General features: G+C 45.9%; 1 long non-coding RNA gene across 14 annotated transcripts in view; it reads right to left on the bottom strand.

Moving 5' to 3' along the window:
* Window positions 1–18,418, bottom strand: part of LOC111860466 (uncharacterized) — a 48,238-nt gene extending 29,820 nt beyond the window's left edge. For 9 of the 14 annotated variants that reach the window (XR_011982683.1, XR_011982694.1, XR_011982687.1 and 6 more), the window contains exons 1-2: window positions 18,288–18,418; window positions 6,649–6,916 (exon numbers count right to left, since the gene is read on the bottom strand). This is a non-coding gene — a long non-coding RNA (uncharacterized lncRNA). The other 5 variants (XR_011982684.1, XR_011982695.1, XR_011982685.1 and 2 more) reach the window with 4 other exon arrangements.
* Window positions 18,419–18,798: the final 380 nt, after the last annotated feature.

Below are 18,798 nucleotides of genomic sequence, written 5' to 3'. Positions count from 1 at the left end.
GAAGATAAATGTAGCTTATTGCTACTATGAGGAAAATGGGGGATCGTGCTGATGTCAGGACTTTTGACTTGGATGTCAGCGTAAGCCAGTTCTTTGTTTAACTGGTGGGAAAATTATAACGAATGGAAGGAATTCACCAGTTACCGCTCTCAAATGCATGTATGTTTAATAGCTTGAATTGACTACCGCTCTGTAGTCCACTCGTTTTGGCTTTTTATTCAATTACAAAGTGGCTCTGATTTACTAGGTACAAGGAATATTCCAGAGGCCAGATAGACAGACCGTTCATATTTCTCACATCCTATAATAATGGCCATCCACTCTTGAGCTCCAGTCAATGCCAACAGGCAACAGGCCAGAAGTGGACCTAGATTTAATATAAATGGTGAATCATTTTAAGGAAGAGGAGATGTTTCACTGCATTACGTTTAATTAAAGCACTGTACACGTGCAACAGGCTACAGACCAAAGCTGAAGTTGGTCCAGTGATGCCTAGATATATAAATCATCTTTTTTCATAAGTTGTTTAATCAATTTCAGTGGCAGTGAAAAGAAGATAGATCTACAGATCTAGAGGTGTTAGGGTTTATAATAGACTTTGTAAGACCAGCAAATCTGTATCCAAAATCTATCCCGTGACATAAATTGGAAAGACTAGGAATCATAACTACCAGACTACTAAAAAGTGAGGGGTCCACCACCTTATGGGCTGTGTGCCAATGGGACGGCCATCGTTGCCAGCAGAAATGTGTGAGCATCAACTGTAGGTGAATACAGCCTAATTGTAGGAAGCATTACTACTGGAAATACTGTAACTCAAAGGTAGGGCAGAACATCTTGAAAACACAATCATGTTCTAGCTATTCTGGCAGTTGTGGTCAAGTGGAGACTTATTTTCATGAAAGTTCTTCCCCTGGAAAAGCTGAGTGCTCTGCTGCCACGACATGAACATTTTGAAAAGATTTCTGGCTACCAGGGAGACCTGGGCTCATTCATCACCCGCTTCCTTAGGTTACCCAGAACACAACAGACTTCCCAGGAACCGTCCTCCAAGGGCCTCTAACTCACTTGACAATTGTAGACAAAAGGACCATCCAGAAATGTGGTTTTCATTAAAACAGGAATGAAGACCAGGTAAATGCTTATATCAGCACCTAGCCCTCCAACAAGGCAAGGATCCCACCCTGTTTTATACTTTTCCTCGTTCAGCATAGGTGAGAAAAGCAGCCGTAGAGAAGCCTGACTTTAACAAAACGTGTTTATGAGCTGTCCTTCTGTGGCAGCATGACTAGAGGAACACGCTCTAATCCTTCAACACCACTTGCATCATTCCCAGAATTCTCCCAGAATCCCCTTGGATGCAGAGAAAACACGAGAGGAAACGAAGCCCAGCGTGAACCTCTCTGTAAACTACGGCCCTCCCTTTGAAAACACATCACACATGGAGGAGGGTTCAGTCTCTGTCCAGTCGTGCTCTTTTGATTTAAAGCTTCAATTTGTTTTGGATGAAAATATAGTCTACCATTAAGGGATTAAATCATAGGTCCTCCACTGTTTATAGACATGCCTGTGCTACAATTTACTTCAATCCACAGTTTAATGTAACCCTAACTGTTTACAGAACTGAGTGACAATAAAGTTTCCTTTGAGGCAGCGTCATAGCTCACCACACCGTATACATCACGGATCTTTGGCGGCAAACGATTTATAGTGTAAAGCATGTTTTAATTTTAGTAATGATTTTACTCTCTCCCATTTATGGTGTCCATGCAAGTCTAATAAACTTGGAAAAACTGATTTTTGAAAGCTTGGGACAACAAAATTCGAATAGTTTATATGTTATTTTAGAAATCACGCAATAAACGGCCCAGCACTGTTTAAAAATCAGTGATAAATATGTGGCTGTGATGATTTACCTTGAAGTAGTCATAAAAAATAAATACATACAATTAATATCTAGAGAAGTTGTAGCACCAAATGTACAACATCCATCCAAGCACTTATCCAGTAGATGTTTGTAAGGAACCTGAATAATTTAATTTATATTGAAATTGTATAAAAAAATGACAGACATCAATCACACTTAGCCACATGTGTTGGTGTTGTAGGAGGACAACCGAGAGGAAACCCAGACAAAGTATGAGGCTTCAGCTCTGGGGTTGGTATGAGAATAGTCCCAAAGTAGCCAGTCAGTGACTCGTCAGGCTATCTGCTCAAAGTCAGCAGAGCAACGATCTTAAAGACCGGCCTCATCACAATAAGCAGTGTTACAGGGGAAATAAAACATCCCTCTTTGTCTAAATTATAGACATTTATAATAAACCTGTTCATTAAAGTCCACATATTGCATGTTTCTTTTAGGTGTCCAAATAAAAGTTTCTAACAGTATATTCATTTATCATGATGCTTAGGTATATAGTTCCCAGACACCATTGTCCAAAGTGGCTGCCTTACTAAAGGGTCCAGCCATGACATTATTATTCCACTGGCTATGGGATTTGAACCCACAACCTTCTGACCGTAGACACAGAGCCCTAACCCACTGAGCTTCAATCCACCCCCGTTTATATGACCATTCATTTTGGTTTTGAGAATCCACAGTCTGATGAGTTTAGTTGTATGTGAGGCAACAGTGACACCGAATCAATAACCCTGAAATACTATTAATAATAATAATATTATTTGTTTTAATAATATAATAATATACAGTACGGTGCAAAACTCTTTCAAAGAAAATGATGTATAAATGATCTTCATGTTGGTATAAAATTACGATTTTTATGTCTGTCAAAGTGTGTCAGCTTAGCCATTTGAAAACCTCTCCTAAAATCACCCCAGTATTTGCAGAAACCATCGAATGTGTCTGTATTTTTTTTTTTACTCAACCACAAGCATACCATATTGGGCTAATCAATTCCTCATCGAGTAATTTAACTAATTAAAATAATGAATTAATTGAGCTGCTGGTAAAATTTAACAAACACATGGAATGGCTGAGGTGCCCCCGAGGTTTGGGAACTGAAGCGACGTTCGTCTAGCCATCCGACAAGATCCCGGTGATGTTTTGGAGAACAGAAGAAATTCCTGTTAGTTTCTATTGTGCTGTTAATTTGCATGTTCTGATGTTAAATTGTGTTTTTTCTGAGCCAATATACACTTACTACATAAATAAATAGCTTTAAACTTTGATTACCTCAGACTTACACAGTTATGTATAATAAAAGGAAAAGTAGTGGGAAGTAAATGTACTTTTTAACTTTACAAATTTCAAAAACTGACGTGATGCAAAAAAATGAGCTTTTGGACAAGAGGTCTACAGGCTCCTGTAGAAGCTGGGAAGATGGTATCTGGGGTAACGTAATAAGTGTCCACATCTTTCATGGAGGCTCTGCTGAAGTGATCAGACGTGAGCACATTCCTGATTCATCATCTCATCACTCATAATTATCTCCAGACCCAAGGCCGTGAGTTCTGCCCGGCAGCGCGATCTGGCGTCTCCGTCTCAGCTGAGGGTCTTGGCCGGATCCTCCAATGGGAGGCTGGTGAAGGACTCTGTCTGCGCCGTGGAAACAGGAAAACTCTGAGCTACAAACGGAGCCGGAGAGTAGGCAGGCTGGCAAACGAAGCCTCGGGATCCGATACCAAACGACATTCACATCCGTCTCACTGATCACTGGCCACCAAAGCCTTTCTGTGGCAGGTTCTGCGGTGACGGTCCCTCCCTGCCTGCCCTTGATAAATGTGTGGTGACGGGGGAATCCGTGCATCTTTCTCCAGTCTAACGCTATTATTTAAATAGAAATTTAAAAAAAGGATTTATTTCCACCCCCTGCTGTATTTTTGTGTGTGTCTGAGTGGGGGGAGATCGCATGTTCTCCCTGAGTGGCGCAAGATTCCTCTTGCAGTCAAACATGCAGTTTTGGTGTCTGAATTTCTCTTAGCGCATGTGTGTATCCTCTGACAGAGTGACATTCCGTCCAGGTCGGGTACCTGCCAGTGCCCTATTCTGCCTCGGATAAGCCTCCAGCCCCCCCCCACCCCCAAACTGGATAAGCAGTTGGATGATGGATGGATTTCCGATCAGAAACAGATTAAGAGCCTACGGGCGCCTCTGTTACAACCTTATACAGATCAGTGGAAAAAAGTGCCCAACTTGTACAAGACTGTAATTTGCTCATAGATCAAATGAATGAACGTGGTTGTGATGTGATGCACCAGCATCCATCCAACCATCCATCTTCCAGCCGATTATCCTGGTCAGGGTTGCAGGGGCCTGGAGCCAATACCCAGCAGGCCAGGGCACGAGGCTGGGGAACACCCTGCACGGGATGCCAGTGTAAGACAGGACGCCACTCCCTACAACTGTTTGTCAGTGAAATATTATTTATTAATTCATTAATATGTAGAAATGCTGAACACTGGAATAGAAATGCATGAATTTACAAAATACTTCCATTGTGTGGAGCAAAGGTAAATCAGCGACATAATTTCTGATTAGACTAAGCAGGATAGCGTTACTAATTAGCCCTGTCTTTAAGGATACAGCTGTTTTCATTAACACACAAGGATTTTGTGGGTCTTACTTTGCGTTTAGGTGGGAGTATATTAGAATACCATGGGGTGTTAAACCAATTATGGCTTCTCAAAATTTCCGTGTGATTTCACAGCCTCATTGCAGCAGGACAATTTAGAGAAGCATGGAGACACTTAAAACTCATTTTCTTCTGTCCAGGCTCACTGGCAGCACAGCTGGGAGGTCAGCCCTCAGCCAGCTCACACATGAAAAAAATTCTGATACCAAACCACAGCACAATAATAGTTTACCTTCTCAAACATAAACTCATCAAGTACTTTATTGGGAACACCCTTCTAATGCTGGCCAGGACACCCTTTGCTCTCAGAAAAGCCAGAATTCCATGTGGCATGGATCCAACAAGGTGCTGGTATTATTCTGTAGAGATTCTGGTCTATGTTGACATTGGTTACATCACATAATTGCAACAGATCTGTCGACTGCACATTCATGCAGCGAGTCACCCATTGCACCACATCACAAAGATTCTCTATTGGATTCAGATCTGGAGACTGAGGAGGACGTTGAAGTATAGCGAGATCGTTGTCAAGCTCGGGGAACCAGCGTGAGATGACTTGAGCTTTGTGACATGCTGCATTATCCTACTCGAAGTAGCCATGTATGTGGTCAGCAACGATACTCAGACAGGCTGTGGCATTTAAATGATGGTCAGTTGGTATCAGGGGGCCCAGGGCGTGCCAAGAAAATACTCCCCAAATCATTACATCACCACCACCAGCCTGAGCTGTTGACACAAGGCAGGATGGATCCATGCTGTCATGTGGTTTTCACCAAATTCTGACCCGACAGTCTGCATGTAGCAGCAGAATTTGAGACTCGGCAGACCACACAATGTCTGTCCAATCTTCACGTGTCCGGTTCTGGTGAGCGCGTGCCCACTGTAGGCTCAGTTTTCTGTTTTTAGCTGAAAGAAGTGGATATGATCTTCTGTTCTGCTGTTGTCGTCCATCCACCTCAAGGTTCAAGGTAAAGAATGGTTATTTGAATCACCATAGATTCCTTACAGCCTCAACTAGCCTTGTTTGTAACATGTCATTGTTTTTGTGTTACATTGTGGGTAGATTTACATCGAGGAAGTCTCGCTACCTTGCAGCTGGAACATAGATGTTGAGGCACCAGATTCCTAAAAGCCTCTGCTGTGACCATGTCATGCCTCTTCTGTAAAAAACCTGAAGATCAAAGAAACCTGGCAATAGAGTATAGTCCTGTGTGGCCCAAATTAAAAAAAGAAACACAGAAGCATAAAACTGGCTCAGTGAAGTCAAACCAATCTGCTCCTCAGACGTTCAGCTGATCTCCACAGCTGCTGATCCACCTGCTCTTTCTCGCTGCTGATAATTGCTCCATTAGATGCCTGTAACCTCAGGCATGCGCCTCAAACAAGCCCCACGAGGCACCTTATACTCCTCCTGATCTAAGCGCCAGAAGGAGGATCCTTTTATTTCTGGCTTTTATGAAAAGTCAACAAGTGTTAACAATGCCCAGTCTATGCTGGAGATACATTGGTCTGATGCAATGTTCTTCATCCGTCCATGAATCAATTGATCCATCCGTCTTCTATGCATTATCTTGGTTAAGGTCTAAAGGTGATGTGCTTTATGTTTGCCCCAAATCTATCATCTCAAAGCACATAAAAGGCAACATTTATACTCAAAACGGTTCTCAAGACAGGACAAAGACTGTTGGAGGTGGGACAGATGGCAGAGCAATGCTCATTTTAATGTTTTCCTCCAGTTAATTTATAATTCCTTACCGTGTCCACGCCATGACTCAGAGACAGAGTAATGCACTATGCCTGAAGTCAGCAGATGGATTGGGAGAGCATGAGGGGTTATGGGGTCGCTGGAAGGGGGTGTGTGACGCTCCTGATATTTCTGCAAGAGGACGAAGGTCTAAGTCTTTAGAGTCCTGGTGCTCCCTGTTTTGCTGTATGGCTGTGAGACATGGGCGCTATCCAGTGAACTGAGACGAAGACTGGACTCCAGTGCTGTGTCTCTAAGGAGAATCCTTAGGTACCACTGGTTTGACTTTGTGTCCCGAATGAGGGACATTACCTGCATTGTGAGGGAGCGTCTGTTACGGCACTATGGCCATGTGGCGCGTTTCCCTGAGGGTGATCCGGCTCGCAGGATCCTCATTGCTGACAGGCCGAGGGGACGCCCACGTAACACCTGGCTGTGGCAGATGGATGGCCATTTCCAGAGTGTGGGACTGGACTGTGTATCTGCCTGGGGGGGGGGGTCGCTGGCCAGGATCCTGAGGAGTTTTGCCGAGCGGTGGGTATGGCAACGCGCTGCAACAGCGCATGGTCCCCAACCTGACCTGATGATATAACACACAAAGCCAAGATGAGGGATTAGCGTGCATTTACACACTTGTAGAAGGACAGGAACCTTGTTTGTCAAATGAAGCAGTTGTCTGGTGTTGCATCTGTTCCATAGAGTAGGAATTTCCAACCTGTTGATGACCATGGACTAGTTTACGTTGTGCAACGTTGTTTTATGAGCTGTTAACACAGCTGGGGGAGTGCTGACGAATCTGGGGGAGTGGCGGCGGATATGGGGGAGTGGCGGCGGATATGGGGGAAGGTGGATATGGGGGAAGGAGGATATGGGGGAAGGAGGATATGGGGGAGTGCCAGCGGATATGGGGGAGTGCCAGCGGATATGGGGGAGTGCCAGCGGATATGGGGGAGTGGCGGCGGATATGGGGGAGAGGCGGCGGATATGGGGGAGAGGCGGCGGATATGGGGGAGTGGCGGTGGATATGGGGGAGTGGCGGTGGATATGGGGGAGTGGCGGCGGATATGGGGGAGTGGCGGCGGATATGGGGGAGTGGCGGCGGATATGGGGGAGTGGCGGCGGATATGGGGGAGTGGCAGCGGATATGGGGGAGTGGCAGCGGATATGGGGGAAGGCGGATATGGGGGAAGGAGGATCTGGGGGAAGGAGGATCTGGGGGAGTGGCGGCGGATCTGGGGGAGTGGCGGCGGATATGGGGGAGTGGCGGCGGATATGGGGGAGTGGCAGCGGATATGGGGGAGTGGCAGCGGATATGGGGGAAGGCGGATATGGGGGAAGGCGGATATGGGGGAAGGCGGATATGGGGGAAGGCGGATATGGGCATACCGCAGTATGGTGTAATACTGGCCACAGACGGGTACCGAGCCGAGACCGGGGGGTAGGGAACCCCTACCATACAGGATACCACCAACCCAAATACGAGAGAACTTCAGTGAGCTGACCTGTTTCCTCAAGGGCAGTACTATATACCTGCAGAGATACACAGCAGACAGCCAAGGGCGTGAAATCTAACATGACATTTGACCTTTTGACCTTTCCGGGAGCTACAGAAAGGGTATTGGCGATCTCGTGCAATCCTCTGCTCCTTTCAAAACACCTGCATCACTCACACTACCCCTTTGTTTGTTCATTACCTGCTAATATTATGTTCCATAACATTTTAGTCAGTAGGACTAAGTGCCTCTTTTCCTCTCAAGACACAGGCTTTTGCATTTTTGCAGTTTATATATATAAATAAGATAAAACTGGGACTGGAGTTGAGTCCTGTCATGTTCAATCAGTTCTGCTCTCATCTCAGATTATTAGATTTTTCTATCAAGATGGGAGAGTATTATTCTACTTGTCGACGTGATTTGTGGACCTTATGGTCTGCAGGAAAATCTGAAACTAGTTTTCCTTTGAAAAATCCTCCAAAGGTTCCCCTGCACTGCATGCTGGGTAACATAAAGCATGTTGTCTGCTCCCCGGCAGGGGGAGCGATCACCGCAGACGCTCTCTGAGGAGATGCCGGGGCAGAGCGGCCCCAAGGTGCACAGCTGATTAGGTGATAATCTTGTTTGCAGCCAGCAGGGTATAGGATCCAATCTGGTTTCATGCAGCGCAGAGTCTGGCAGGGAAAGAACACAGTGCAGGTCCAGCAGTCTGCTTACTGGACTAGAGTGTTCTGCGTTCATCCCTGACAGAGGAAGCGGAAGATGCGTAGATCTGTTCTGTTAAAAGTGTTACTATATTCTTCCGCTTCCTGCTTTATGTGGGCACAAAACCAGTTACAAGGTATGTCTGTGCAAAGGGTTTCATACTATTTATGTTTTAACTACATTTCATTCAAGATTTTTTGGGGTGATTTACACACACACACACACACACACACACACACACACACACACACCACACGACCACATAGGCAGTATAGAAGATAGATGGGTATAGTGATAGATGGATGTATATTAGTAAAAATAAATCTTGGAATCATTCAGGTTTCCAGCAACTCTTAGTCAGTTTTTAACCACATTGGAAACTTAAGCACGTTAAATTTAAATCAATATCATGCAATTAAATATATTATTTTTTCAACAACAGAAAAAAACATCATCCGACCATCAGTACAAAATGATTGAGAACCACAATCAAATAAAATCAAGCAAGATGCAGCGGCTGGCAATTAAAGCAAGAAGACAGACAAGAAAATATGACTAAACATTAAACATTTTGTAATCACAATTCTGCTGATTACTGTTAACTTTTAGAGCAACATAATAAGCAAACGTGAATAAAATATTCAATACAAGCCCCTTTCACTGAAATACAATCTTTTATTCGCCCATATACGGCAAAGCGCTGACATAATCGTTATCTTATTTTTCAGCACAAAATAATTAACTTGAACAGAGAACAGTGGCTTCTGCTGATAATTTTGCTGTTAGCGGATTGATCGGTGCTAACTGTAGCAGCCTTCCAGAAGTTTATGTTTTCTAAATATAACATTCTTGTCATAAAAATATATATCAGGGAGTTACTCTGTCATTCAGCCCAAACGCTGTCATTGTCACCATCAGTGGTAGAACACGCTGGAAGCCTTTACTGTCTTCTCGCAATAATCTATAAGGGACTCTACTACTGACAGGTGTCTTATTAAATACTACTTTTCGTGTTTTAAAAAGTTTTTCTTAAAGGTAAAGTGTGAATGCAAACTCACTGCCAAGACAGTGACTGTTTCCTGTATCTCACTGCAAACTCACCCCCTACCCCCACTGCCAAGACAGTGACTGTTTCCTGTATCTCACTGCAAACTCACCCCCTACCCCCACTGCCAAGACAGCAACTGTTTCCTGTGTCTCACGGCAAACTCACCCCCCTAACCCCACTGCCAAGACAGTGACTGTTTCCTGTGTCTCACTGCAAACTCACCCCCTACCCCCACTGCCAAGACAGTGACTGTTTCCTGTGTCTCACTGTGACCTTCTCAGTCTGCTAGAGTTTTGCTACATCAGAGTCTTATGGGAGTGCAATGCAGAGCCAGGATAAATGAATTACAGCAAACAGAATCTATGAAATACGCAAAAACATAACGATGGCAGTAATAGAAAGCCCATAGATAACATGCTCTCCTTCCAGTTTTCAATGTCTTTGCCATAAATATTCTCAAAGACAATTTGTTCCTGCCTCTCTGTGTTTTCAGAGTTTGTAGAGGAGGTGAAGTATTGGCCGGGGCGCTGGGGATTGTTGGAATCGTTCACCTTCTTAAGAAATTATACAGGGAAATTTACTTATATTCACTGACAGTGAATCAGCTCAAAGACTAACCACAAGGTCTTGTCAAGAGATTGTATTACCCAGTACGAACAGGTGAACCCTGAATTTATGCTCTCAAATCCAGGTTTGCTTATTTTAACTGGCTTGGAAAACTAAAACTGGGTGGGGATTATGGTAGTACTGTCAGCTCACACCTCCAGGGTCGCGGGTTCGAATCCCACCTCCGTCCTATATGCGAGTGTGGATTTTGCATGCTTTTCTCATGTTGCATGGGTTTCCGCCCCCAGTCCAAAAACATATCCTTAGGTGAACTGGAATCTCTAAGTTGCCCTGTGATAGACTGGCACCCCGTGCTGGGTGCTCCCCTGCCTTGTACGCCCCATGGAGGGTGACACGGCTTCCTGCTAGCAGCACGGCCTACATGACTCATGAGTCATGCCGCTATACCAGCTGAGATACTGCTGGAGGTAGCAATCATTGGATCATTTCCCATTCTGACCAAATGTGAACTAAAACACATTAGATGCAGCCGGTGTTCCTGATTAGGATGCAATGCAGCCCAAGGACCTTCATGATACGCTAATGTGAATAACACCTCTGAAAAATGGTAGCGCCGGTCCGTATGACTGGCTCTCCGGGACCGGAGTAGATTCCGCATTCTTTGGTAGCTTTCCCTGTTTCTCTGCAAATCCATCTGCTTGTATTTCACAACAAGCGGTCGGCCTCCGGGGGAAAACGCAACGGGGAGGAGATGGAAGCCAGAGGTGGGGGGGGGACAGAGGCCAAGGGAAAGCAAAGCTCCAGGAAAGGAGTCTTCTGGTGGATAAAGGGAGGCTTCGCATGGAGAGATACTCGTCCAGGTGGCCAACCGTAGTCATGTGAAGGACGGGCAGATAGACCATCACTGCTTTGGTATGCTCTCCCCGCCTGGCTAGCAGCAGCAACGAGTGAAAAACAAAACCTCAGTCCTCGTGATCATCAACAGACCAAGCTGAGATGCGCCTTCCTCCTTTATTAAGCTTTGACTCTTCGTAACAGAGCCAAGGATCACTGCAGTCACCAAGTTCTCTTCTGATGAGCCAACTTCCAAAATCATTAGTTATTAATGACGTGAGGAAAAAGCACGCTTGTCACAAAGGGATTAATAATCGTTTTGTAATCAATAGGTCTCTGGACAGTGCCAAAGCGTGTAGCCTGTCTGCCAGTGCGGGGAGGACAGAACGGCAACCCGAAGTCTCAGCGGCCTTGGGGACCGCCTGTCACCCGAGAGCCAGGACTCAGCGACGGGTAATGTTTTCCAGTGCGCCGCTTGTGACAGTTATGTAATTCACCTGAAGCTGCAGTGAGAAAGATGTGCTTTAAGGGATTTGGGGGGTGGGGGTGGCGTGAGAGTGGATGTACTGGTGGGGGGGCACAGCACACTGTGTTCTCGTTGCCCCACCTTCAATAGGCTGTTTTTAGAAGTAGTCCAACCACCGCCTGTTTTGTCCATCCCCCGAATCCCTCTAACGACCTACGCAGACTGTCTGCCTGCTGCTGCTCCCCGTCCCTGAGCGTGCCCCCCCCACTGAAGACACCCGCTCCTTTGTGTTTGCCTCCAAGTTTCTCTTTCCCTTTCTGTCTTTCACTCAGTTCTCACAGAAATACCTGCCTCTCTGTGCGGCCCTGGCTGAATACCCTGAATACCGGTGGGGGGGGGGGGGGGGGGGAGCATAGCATGGGGGTGCTCCTCCTGGTTAGTCATCAGTCTGGAGTGCAAGTTCTAAAGATTCCACCACTCAAATAATTTGATTATTAATTATTATTACTAACATCCATTCAGTCTGTTTCTTCTTAGAAACCTTAAAAATGCATTTGGAGTTCACAGACAAAGTTCTCGGTGAACTCTGTACTATGTATTAGAAACATTAGAAGTGTTTTCTACCGATTGCAGCTGGATGGTTTGGAAAGTTGTGGTATTTAACAGACGGGACATTAACAAGGTCTGCCGATGTTACAGCCGCTAGCCGGTGTAAACGTAGCCTCACCGCACTTCCTGCTGCATGCCGTGCGGTATTGTGGAGCCCCAATTAGCGTCACGCTCCGTCTCCTGGAAAACCACAGACGCGGGTGGCGGACGCGTCGACCCCAGCAGAAACGGAGCAGAGGGAAGCTGGTCCAAAGGTCCCTCCCGCTACCCTTAAAAACTCTGCCTAAGAATATACACACCATATATACATCCTACGCCTTACGACGATTCCACTTACGGTATTTCGACTTTACGACGGTGCAACGGCGATGCGCATTCATTAGTCATCAAACTTTGAACTTTGACCTATTCCCGGGCGAGCGACATGACGTACGATACTCTCTGCTGATGCCGGCCCATGGCAGACTCCACGCAGCCACGCTTCCCATCTCTGTGGCAATCACGAACGTAAACATCTCATACAGCGTTTAACAACATATCACGTGGAGTTTTTTCTTTTTAACCAAATAAACTTGTATTCATTCATTTACTATTCAAATACCGATCTGTAGTTAGTTACAGTAATTATTCATATACTTATTCAGTGACGGTAGGTATTTATTTACTTATATTCATATTCGACTTACAGTATTTTCCACTTATGATGGGTTTATCGGAACATAACTCGTACTGTAAGTCTAGGAGCACCTGTATTGCCTAATGGGATCAGCTCATTTTCATCGCTAAACAGCCCTAATTCGGAGCCCTGCATCTTCTGCTACCTGTACAGACAGTCCAACATTATATGACCCTCAAACACCACTGGGACACTTTAAAAAAATTATTTCCACACCGCCTGGCCGTTGCATTAAACCGTCAGGCTCCGTTCAGAGGATACCGCCTGCTTCCTCGCACAGACGTGCAGCCACGCGCATTACTGAAGGTATGCGCTGCCGTCCCCGCGGGCCCTTAACTTACAGACAGAACAATCTAGAAGGAGTCTTGTATTTCACTGTTCGCAGATTTTATTGCAGGGAGCGCAGGGTTCGCTGGCCTCCTAACAGCGATCGTCTCATGGCCACAAGCGGAATCCGATCAACGTAAAACATCAGCCCGAATACAGACAGTCTGGCAGTTATCTCACATCTATTTATACCCTTTGATTCTTGTTGGATGTCTGCATTTAACTGCTCCAAATCAGAAGGGGAAGGAGAGCACATTTCTGAGTGTAATTAGCCGGCTTTTCCACCCGCCTGTTCAGAGGATCATTAGGGGAGATAAAAGACGTGCTGGCTTGGTTCGCTTTGCCGCGTTGCTGAATAAGCCTGAATCAGCCCCGGTGCAGAGTCCTGTTTGCAGACTAGTCCCCTTTCAAGCGTATATTCAGAACATTCAAATGCATATTCCACATTTCAAGTGGACATGTGTTTTGTGGATCAAGATCATTCAAACTGGGGAATACAGCATTCAGAAGTCTGGCGTGATATACGTCCTGCTGGAATCGGGGCGGGATCGCCTTCTCTGTCACGTAGCGAATTAACTGTGGGACATTTTCCCCTTGATGGCACTTCCAAGGACTTAAGTGCAACCCGTCTAATACTTCACACCACATTTTCATTTAGGATTTTCATGCTCAAAACAATCTTCACCCCCCCCCCCCCAAGTCAATGCAAGCCCTTGGAGACAGTAGATGACACAGGTAATGAAATGTTTAGCACCAGGTATTGGTCCGCCGTCAGTGATGAAGAAAGGCTTTACGTTCCCATTGTACATATTTACGATTAAGACAGAGATGACCTTCATTGTAATAAGTTACCCAGCAGAGCTCTGGAGGATTCTTAAGCTAATGTACTGGTGTTCATTGGCTTATAAACATGGACAGACTGTTTCTCTTAATGTTTTTCTCATTAAGACTGGTATGTATTTATAGGGTAATTCAAACAGAACCAAGAACATCTTTTTTTTCTAGCACTAAAGGTTCCTCAGGTGTTATCTCTGTCTTTTCATAAAAAAAGTTACGATTTAAATTTACGGCCTAAACAATGGTAAAGTCCATAAGCATTTATCCAGCAGGGAGCTGCAGGGGGTCGGCAGCCGATTCCTGCCCCCGCAGGATGCAGCCTGGATGGGGGACGTGGCGTCATCGCGGGTCACGCCCACATAATCACAAAATATGAGCTATTTGGAGACATTAATTCAGAGATTTGCGTGTTCTGGAGTGTGAGAACGAACTGGAGAACCTGGAGGATCATAATAAACTATATAGCCAAAAGTATGTGGACACCCCTATTAGAGACACCCCCACTGCAAACACGGGACTGTAATTAAAGACACAGCAATACAAACATCAGCAGCCATACAGAAGACTCAATCTTTCCTGATAAAGCTGCTCTGGTCAACTAGAAGTAACGTGACTGTGAAGTGGACAGATCTGGGAACAAATCCAGCCAAAAAGAGGTAGGACACAGAAACGTACTGGAAGGCCTGATTGCCCAACATCAATATCCAGCCGGAATGGCAGCAAATCTCACCAGCAGTGTTAAAACAGGATCCCAGAAGAGGATATCACAGTGACAAAGGGTGGGCAAGCTTCATATTAATACACTTTTTGAAATTAGATGATGGGCGAGCTGGTGTCCTATAGTGTATTTGGTATGGCACTGATGCACATCAAACGTTGCTGTATGTTTGCACATCTGGCTTATGAGTTCAGGTCCTCTGTGCACTGCTGTGTCCTCCTATCACCAAGACGACACAAAGCACTGACGGCAACAAAAAGGAAAGACTTGCTGTTTGGGATAAATCCTATAAAACCAGAGAAGCTCAAAAATGACAGTGAGCTGCTGTTACCCTCCAAACGCATCAGGGAGACTGGAGACAGACAGCTGTCCAATGGGGTTAGTCGTTGGGGCGGTGAGTGGTTCAGTGGGCTGAGTCTCTGTGCCTGTGATCGGAAGGTCACCGATTTGAGCCTTGACAGAACAGTCACATGTCCGTGGGCCCTTGAGCAAGGCCCCTAACCCCCAGCTCCAAGGGCCCCACATGTTGCCTGACCCTGTGCTGTGACCCCCAAGCTATGGAGAGCTAGATGGGGTAGGCAAAGAGAAGAATTCTTATATGCCTGTACAATGGCCAACAAAGGATTATTATAGAATTTACTTTTATGACACCTCAGAATCCATACCCAGCTACACGTCTGCTAGCTTAAGGCTCCTAACAACAACTCTTACGCTTATGAAACACGTCACACTAAACATACACAGATTAACAAGTAAATACCAGATTTGATTCAAAGACTGTCTCCGGTCTCCAGTACTACTTAACAATAGCTAGGGAGCAGGTTAGCTTGGAGAACGCGATGGTGTTCAGATCCGTCCAGTAGAAAATGAGTTTCACCAAGAAGAATAAAAGTACTGGCTTCATCGACGGAGAGGATGCTTGGCGAATCAGATTTCTGAAATCAGAGTCGACGGACCCCGTTCTTTCTTGGGGATCGTCAAAATGGAACAGCCACGGGGAATGTTGACACAAGCAGGAGAGCAGCGTGCCCAACCTGCTAAAAAAAACCCCAGAGGATTTTCCACTGGTCAGCTCGAGCTGCCAAAGGTTTTGGCAAAAATAAGGGCTCTTGGTTCCTGGATATAGAAGAGTCCAATTAACATGGCTAACTAATTAGACAGAAAAGCCAAAACCTACAGCAGGAGTGCCTTGGAGCTCAGTGAGGACCGGTGCGGTCTTATGGAACCTTATGGAATATTTCTGCTTTATTTCAGACTTAGAACAGGCACATGTTTTTGGCAAGTCTCTCCAAAATATTTTAAGCTTATTTTCCTCGGACGAGAAAAACAAGTTCTTACGTGACTTTTTACACATGTACTGTTCAAAAACAGACATCAATCCATCTTCTGTTACTTGCAGAATACAGGGTGATGGTAAGCTTGAGCTCGGCCAAGGAAAGGCAAGAGCACAGGGCAAAAATTCACTTTAGCAGTGCTTAGTTCCTCAGGGACCGCAAACAGTCCACATTTTCGCTCCCACCCAGCTCTCAACACACCTATACCAGGTTGTTGGTGTTCTTCATTGAGGGTCCCCCAGGACTGGGTTGAAAAAACACTGCACTACGAGCGACCCATCAACCCATCTGATCGCATGTCTTTAGATCAGTGTTTCCCAATCCGATCCTTGGGGACCCATGACAGTTCAATGTGGACAGTCTGGCAGGGAGCTGGGAGGGAGCAAAAACATGGACCGACTGTGGGTCCCCGAGGACCGGATTGGGAAACACTGCTTGAGATTGGCAAGAAGAAACCTGCACGACATGCAGAATCAAGCGCGGGGGAATCAAACTCCCATCTTTGGAGGCACAAAGTGAGGGTTCTAAGCCAGGGACTGAGCCGCTGCACCACCCTGGAGTTAACATGCAAGCACTCGAGTGTCTTTGGCCTCTGTCACGTCTGGATGCACTTTGAAAATCTGGCCCCAGCACGTCTTTTGGGCCGTCGGATCCCTCTGAGTGACTCCTGGGGGCCGTCGCTGAGACAGGGGGGAGGCCTTCCATGCAGCGGCAGAGCGAGACGAACAGGTATTACTGAGACAAGCACGGAAGAGAAATCAGGCCTATGTGCATTGTCACAAAGCCCTTTCCCTCCATTCGCTTCTGACTTTCCGTAAGATTTATAGCGTGTTCCAGTATCAGAGAGGACATTTAGATGGTCTGTGAACAAACTGGATGTTGTCTTGGTTTGAGACTGTGGTCAAGCGATGAAATCCCGGGTGTGCCGTCTCCCGTGGCTCGTGGAGCACATGGGAGTTTTGCCAGGGAAAGTCAATTTAAAATTATTTAAAATTCCAGATGTGTCTGGCATCTGCAGGAGCCAGGTAAACACTCCACATGCTCTGAAAGGATGATCTACAGTCTACAGAATAAGACACTGGAAGTTTTTTAAAAATAACTGAACTGATTTGAGTTCTGGTACCACAGATGCATATATAAACGATAAACTATATGTTAAACATTAAATGTTAGATACGTTTAATATTAAAGTCATTGTTAAAGTCAAGAAAACTGAGTTATTTACAAAAATACATACTTGGTTTTTATTTTAAAAGCTTTCAGTTTATTACCCATTCCAGTGAAAACCTAACTCAACTGGCTGGCTTTGGAAACTGAGCATGCTGGGTAATGAGGGGTCGCAGTGGACTCAGATTACTTATTAGAAGCTCATATTGGCGCTCCTGCTCTTTGGAGCACAGTAAAGATTTGCAACAGAGTGAGATTGCTAATTAAAAGTCTTTCCAAGCGCCCAGATGAATTATTGCTTGGTCTTATTACCGCTGCTTTGATTTCATAATGATAATTATATCCTTACAGCGAGCACTTCCAACAGCAGCAGTGTCATAATCTTAAGAATAAATACTGGCACAGAACCCAAACTGTACATGAATACAAACAACTTATTTGGAAATATTTTCCCCTAGAAGGAACATTCCTTTTTCATGATGCTCCAGAAGCCGCACGACTGAGACGGAGTGGTGATATTGAGAACATTGGTTGATGGAGGAGGGTGCATATATCTCAAATGCTTTTTGGATCTTGAGTCATGCTACTTTTCCAGGAAATGCCCCCCCCCCCCCAACACTTCAAGACAGGCGTCAGAACCCAGTGACACAGGAGTGAATAGTTCTATCTGCAGGCCAGCAATCAGGACAAACATATTTCAATTCTGTGAATTTAGTTTATGTTCCAACGTAAAAAGAAAGTTAGAAGAGATGGATGGATTTAGGAGGAGCGGATCGGTGCTGACAGGTCATCTGGACAACCGGGCCCCAGAAACCAACCAAAACCAAAACCAGCAAAACAGGTCCCAAGACTTTTCAGGGCCCTAAGCAATTTGATTCGTCCTCATCTCTCCCATTCTGACAGGCTGATCAGATGGGGGCCCCCTAGTGGCCGCTGGGCCATTTACGCTTTGGTCTGTCGCACACCGTCTGCCGCGGAATGGACCAAAGGCTCGTCCAGAAATCCGGCTCGTCGCGGTTCTGGTGCCATACCTTGGCGAGGAGCTTGGGGGCATCAGCCCCGCTCCAGACGGACCACGGCGCACAGATGACTCCGTACCCCACAGACGCCAGGCCACCACAACACCTCCTACCTCCAGCCCTCGCCGACCCTCCATCTCACGGCCCCCACCTGTGAAACGCGTTAAGCGCGGCGCACCGCCGCTCGAGGAATGTCCGCTCCTCACCGTCTTCTTCTCCGCTTAATAAATATGTAATTTCTCCTGTGATTGATGGCATTTTTTACCCCTGCTTCTTCCCCAACGTCCAATCGGAAAAGCAGCCCTTTTCCAAACCCCCCCAGTCCTAATAAAGCAGGGTGGGGGGGGGGGGGGTGATAAAAGCCCCCCTTACTGCCCCCCTGACCCCCTTCTGTGAATGCCATTACTGCCCCAGCTCCCAGCCCTCGCCAGGTTCCTACTCCCAAACCACTGTGACTTTCCATTTAAAAATAAAGACAATAAAAGCTTGTGGTTCAGGTATGAGAGCACATACTTCAGTCTAGACTCCGCTGGGCATTTCACAGGCGCGCCTGAGCCGCTGCTCGGCGATTTGCATACCGGTTCCAGCCAAAATCAACACGTCGCTATTTTAATACTTTCACAGCTTTTAACATGCATCCCCTAAAAAACATTCTGAGCCAT

Source organism: Paramormyrops kingsleyae, chromosome 15 (assembly GCF_048594095.1).
Source record: "Paramormyrops kingsleyae isolate MSU_618 chromosome 15, PKINGS_0.4, whole genome shotgun sequence".
NCBI lineage: Eukaryota > Metazoa > Chordata > Actinopteri > Osteoglossiformes > Mormyridae > Paramormyrops > Paramormyrops kingsleyae.
The sequence above is the reverse complement of the archived record's forward strand: the minus strand, read 5'-3'. Positions and strand labels throughout refer to the sequence as shown.